Here is a 5947-nt window from a genome sequence, read left to right as displayed (position 1 = left end):
CAAAACAACCCTAAACTCACCTATCTTCTTCAAAACCCACAATCCACTCCCATTTCCCTTAAGGACCAACGAGAATCCAACTAAAACCCAACGGAGACCCCAAAACAAGTCAAAAACACCCCAAACAAGAACGGAATCACCCCCAAAACTGGAAGAAAATCCCCAAAAAACATAGATCCACCCCAAAACCACACTAAACCTACCTGATGTTCTCCAAATCCCAAAGTCCACTCCCAACAAACTTAAAACACATTAGGAAATCAACAAAACGCAACGGAAACCCCAAAACACGTCAAAAACACCACAAAAAAAAGCGGGATCACCCCCAAAACCGAAAGAAAACCCTAAAAGCCGTTGATCCACCCCAAAAGTCCCCCTAAACCTACCGGATGTTCTCCAAAACCCACAATTTACACTTTTTCACCAGGATGACCAACATGAACCAAACGAAAACCCAAAACGAGACACCAAAACACGTCAAAAACACCCCAAAAAATTACTGAATCAGAAGAAAAAACACCAAAAACTATGAATTTCCCCGCAAAACCACCCTAAACTCACCTGATCTTCTTCAAAACCCACAATCCACTCCCATTTCCCTTAAGGACCAACGAGAATCCAACTAAAACCCAACGGAGACCCCAAAACAAGTCAAAAACACCCCAAACAAGAACGGAATCACCCCCAAAACTGGAAGAAAATCCCCAAAAAACATAGATCCACCCCAAAACCACACTAAACCTACCTGATGTTCTCCAAAACACGCAAGTTAAACTTTTCCAACATGATGAAAAACAAGAACCCAACAAAACCCAACGGAGACCCCAAAACATGTCAAAAACACCCCAAAAAAGAACGGGATCACCCCCAAAACTGGAAGAAAATCCCCAAAAAGCACAGATCCAATCCCAAAACCAGACTAAACCTACCTGATGTTCTCCAAAACCCACAAATTTACCCTTTTCCACCATGATGACCATGGAAAACCCAACAAAACCCAATGGAGACAAAAAACATGTCAAAAAAAAAAAAAAAAAAAAAAAAAAGAACAGGATCTCCCCAAAAATCAGAAGAAAAACCCAAATGCCATAGATCCACCCCAAAAGTCCCCCTAAGCCTACCTGATGTTCTCCAAAACCCACAATTTACCCTTTTTCACAATGATGACCAACGAGAACCCAACAAAACCCAACGGACAACCCCAAAACACGTCAAAAACACCCCAAAAAAGAACAGGATCACCCCAAAAAACAGAAGAAAACCCCAAATACCATGAATCCACCCCAAAAGTCCTCATAAACCTACCTGAAGTTCTCCAAAACCCACAATTTACCCTTTTCCACCATGATGCCAACAGAAAACCCAACAAAACCCAACAGAGACATCAAAACATGTCAAAAACACCCCAAAAAAGAACGGGATAACCCCCAAAACTGGAAGAAAATCCCCAAAAAGCATGGATCCAATCCCAAAACCACCCTAAACCTACCTGATCTTCTCCAAATCCCAAAGTCCACTCCCAACCACCATAAAACCCATTAGGAACTCAACAAAACGCAACAGAAACCCCAAAACACCTCAAAAACACCCCAAAAGCAAAACAGATCAGAAGAAAATACGTGATTTAACCCCAAGAAAACCCTTAAACCTTCCTGATCTTCTCCAAATCCCAAAATCCACTCCCACCCACCATAAAACCCATTAGGAACTCAACAAAACCCAACGGAAACCCCAAAACACCTCAAAAACACCCCAAAAAAGAACTGGATCAGAAGAAAAAAAAAACAAAACTATGCATTTCCCTCCCAAATCACCCTAAACTCACCTGATCTTCTTCAAAACCCACAATCCACTCCCATTTAGCTTAACGACCAACGAGAACCCAACAAAACCCAACGGAGACCCCAAAAATATCAAAAACACCCCAAAAAAGAACTGGTTCAACCCCAACAACGAAAGAAAACCCCAAAAGCCATAGATCCACACCAAAAATCCCCCTAAACCAACCTGAAGTTCTCCAAAACCCACAATTTACACTTTTCCACATTGATGACCATGGAAAACCCAACGAAACCCAACGGAGACCACAAAACACGTCAAAAAAAAAAATAATAAAAAAAAAAAAAAAAAAAAGGGATCACCCCCAAAATTGGAAGAAAATCCTTCAAAATCATAGATCCACCCCAAAACCACCCTAAACCTACCTGATGATCTCCAAAACCCACAATTTACAATTTTCCACCACCATGACCATGGAAAACCCAACGAAACCCAACGGAGACCCCAAAAGAAGTCAAAAACACCCAAAACAAGAACGGGACAAACCCTAAAAACGAAAGAAAACCCCAAAAGCCGTTGATCCACACCAAAAGTCCCCCTAAACCTACCGGATGTTCTCCAAAACCCACAATTTACACTTTTTCACCAGGATGACCAACATGAACCAAACGAAAACCCAAAACGAGACACCAAAACACGTCAAAAACACCCCAAAAAATTACTGAATCAGAAGAAAAAACACCAAAAACTATGAATTTCCCCGCAAAACCACCCTAAACTCACCTGATCTTCTTCAAAACCCACAATCCACTCCCATTTCCCTTAAGGACCAACGAGAATCCAACTAAAACCCAACGGAGACCCCAAAACAAGTCAAAAACACCCCAAACAAGAACGGAATCACCCCCAAAACTGGAAGAAAATCCCCAAAAAACATAGATCCACCCCAAAACCACACTAAACCTACCTGATGTTCTCCAAAACACGCAATTTAAACTTTTCCAACATGATGAAAAACAAGAACCCAACAAAACCCAACGGAGACCCCAAAACATGTCAAAAACACCCCAAAAAAGAACGGGATCACCCCCAAAACTGGAAGAAAATCCCCAAAAAGCACAGATCCAATACCAAAACCAACCTAAACCTACCTGATGTTCTCCAAAACCCACAAATTTACCCTTTTCCACCATGATGACCATGGAAAACCCAACAAAACCCAATGGAGACAAAAAACATGTCAAAAAAAAAAAAAAAAAAAAAAAAAAAAAAGAACAGGATCTCCCCAAAAATCAGAAGAAAAACCCAAATGCCATAGATCCACCCCAAAAGTCCCCCTAAGCCTACCTGATGTTCTCCAAAACCCACAATTTACCCTTTTTCACAATGATGACCAACGAGAACCCAACAAAACCCAACGGACAACCCCAAAACACGTCAAAAACACCCCAAAAAAGAACAGGATCACCCCAAAAAACAGAAGAAAACCCCAAATACCATGAATCCACCCCAAAAGTCCCCCTAAACCTACCTGAAGTTCTCCAAAACCCACAATTTACCCTTTTCCACCAAGATGCCAACAGAAAACCCAACAAAACCCAACAGAGACATCAAAACATGTCAAAAACACCCCAAAAGAGAACGGGATAACCACCAAAACTGGAAGAAAATCCCCAAAAAGCATGGATCCAATCCCAAAACCACCCTAAACCTACCTGATCTTCTCCAAATCCCAAAATCCACTCCCACCCACCATAAAACCCATTAGGAACTCAACAAAACGCAACGGAAACCCCAAAACACCTCAAAAACACCCCAAAAAAGAACTGGATCAGAAGAAAAAAAACACAAAACTATGCATTTCCCTCCCAAATCACCCTAAACTCACCTGATCTTCTTCAAAACCCACAATCCACTCCCATTTAGCTTAACGACCAACGAGAACCCAACAAAACCCAACGGAGACCCCAAAAACGTCAAAAACACCCCAAAAAAGAACTGGTTCAACCCCAACAACGAAAGAAAACCCCAAAAGCCATAGATCCACACCAAAAATCCCCCTAAACCAACCTGAAGTTCTCCAAAACCCACAATTTACACTTTTCCACATTGATGACCATGGAAAACCCAACGAAACCCAACGGAGACCACAAAACACGTCAAAAAAAAAAAAATAATAAAAAAAAAAAAAAAAAAAGAAAAGAAAAAGAAAAAGAAAGGGATCACCCCCAAAATTGGAAGAAAATCCTTCAAAATCATAGATCCACCCCAAAACCACCCTAAACCTACCTGATGATCTCCAAAACCCACAATTTACAATTTTCCAACATGATGACCATGGAAAACCCAACGAAACCCAACGGAGACCCCAAAAGAAGTCAAAAACACCCAAAACAAGAACGGGACAAACCCTAAAAACGAAAGAAAACCCTAAAAGCCATAGATCCACACCAAAAGTCCCCCTAAACCTACCTGATGTTCTCCAAAACCCACAATTTACACTTTTTCACCAGGATGACCAACATGAACCAAACGAAAACCCAAAACGAGACACCAAAACACGTCAAAAACACCCCAAAAAATTACTGAATCAGAAGAAAAAACACCAAAAACTATGAATTTCCCCGCAAAACCACCCTAAACTCACCTGATCTTCTTCAAAACCCACAATCCACTCCCATTTCCCTTAAGGACCAACGAGAATCCAACTAAAACCCAACGGAGACCCCAAAACAAGTCAAAAACACCCCAAACAAGAACAGGATAACCCCTAAAAAAGAAAGAAAACCCCAAAAAAACATAGATCCACCCCAAAACCACACTAAACCTACCTGATGTTCTCCAAATCCCAAAGTCCACTCCCAACAAACTTAAAACACATTAGGAAATCAACAAAACGCAACGGAAACCCCAAAACACGTCAAAAACACCACAAAAAAAAGCGGGATCACCCCCAAAACCGAAAGAAAACCCTAAAAGCCGTTGATCCACCCCAAAAGTCCCCCTAAACCTACCTGATGTTCTCCAATACACACAATTTACCCGTTTTCACCATGATGAACAACAAGAACCCAACAAAAACCAACGGAGACCCAAAACACGTCAAAAACACCCCAAAAAATAACTGAATCACAAGAAAAAACACCAAAAACTATGAATTTCCTCGCAAAACCACGCTAAACTCACCTGATCTTCTTCAAAACCCACAATCCACTCCCATTTCCCTTAAGGACCAACGAGAATCCAACTAAAACCCAACGGAGACCCCAAAACAAGTCAAAAACACCCCAAACAAGAACGGAATCACCCCCAAAACTGGAAGAAAATCCCCAAAAAACATAGATCCACCCCAAAACCACACTAAACCTACCTGAAGTTCTCCAAAACACGCAATTTAAACTTTTCCAACATGATGAAAAACAAGAACCCAACAAAACCCAACGGAGACCCCAAAACATGTCAAAAACACCCCAAAAAAGAACGGGATCACCCCCAAAACTGGAAGAAAATCCCCAAAAAGCACAGATCCAACCCCAAAACCAGACTAAACCTACCTGATGTTCTCCAAAACCCACAAATTTACCCTTTTCCACCATGATGACCATGGAAAACCCAACAAAACCCAATGGAGACAAAAAACATGTCAAAAAAAAAAAAAAAAAAACAAACAAACAAACAAAAAAGAACAGGATCTCCCCAAAAATCAGAAGAAAAACCCAAATGCCATAGATCCACCCCAAAAGTCCCCCTAAGCCTACCTGATGTTCTCCAAAACCCACAATTTACCCTTTTTCACAATGATGACCAACGAGAACCCAACAAAACCCAACGGACAACCCCAAAACACGTCAAAAACACCCCAACAAAGAACAGGATCACCCCAAAAAACAGAAGAAAACCCCAAATACCATGAATCCACCCCAAAAGTCCCCCTAAACCTACCTGAAGTTCTCCAAAACCCACAATTTACCCTTTTCCACCAAAATGCCAACAGAAAACCCAACAAAACCCAACAGAGACATCAAAACATGTCAAAAACACCCCAAAAAAGAACGGGATAACCCCCAAAATTAAAAGAAAATCCCCAAAAAGCATGGATCCAATCCCAAAACCACCCTAAACCTACCTGATCTTCTCCAAATCCCAAAGTCCACTCCCAACCACCATA

Source organism: Aythya ferina (assembly GCF_964211825.1).
Source record: "Aythya ferina genome assembly, contig: HAP1_SCAFFOLD_77, whole genome shotgun sequence".
Lineage (NCBI taxonomy): Eukaryota > Metazoa > Chordata > Aves > Anseriformes > Anatidae > Aythya > Aythya ferina.
The sequence above is the reverse complement of the archived record's forward strand: the minus strand, read 5'-3'. Positions refer to the sequence as shown.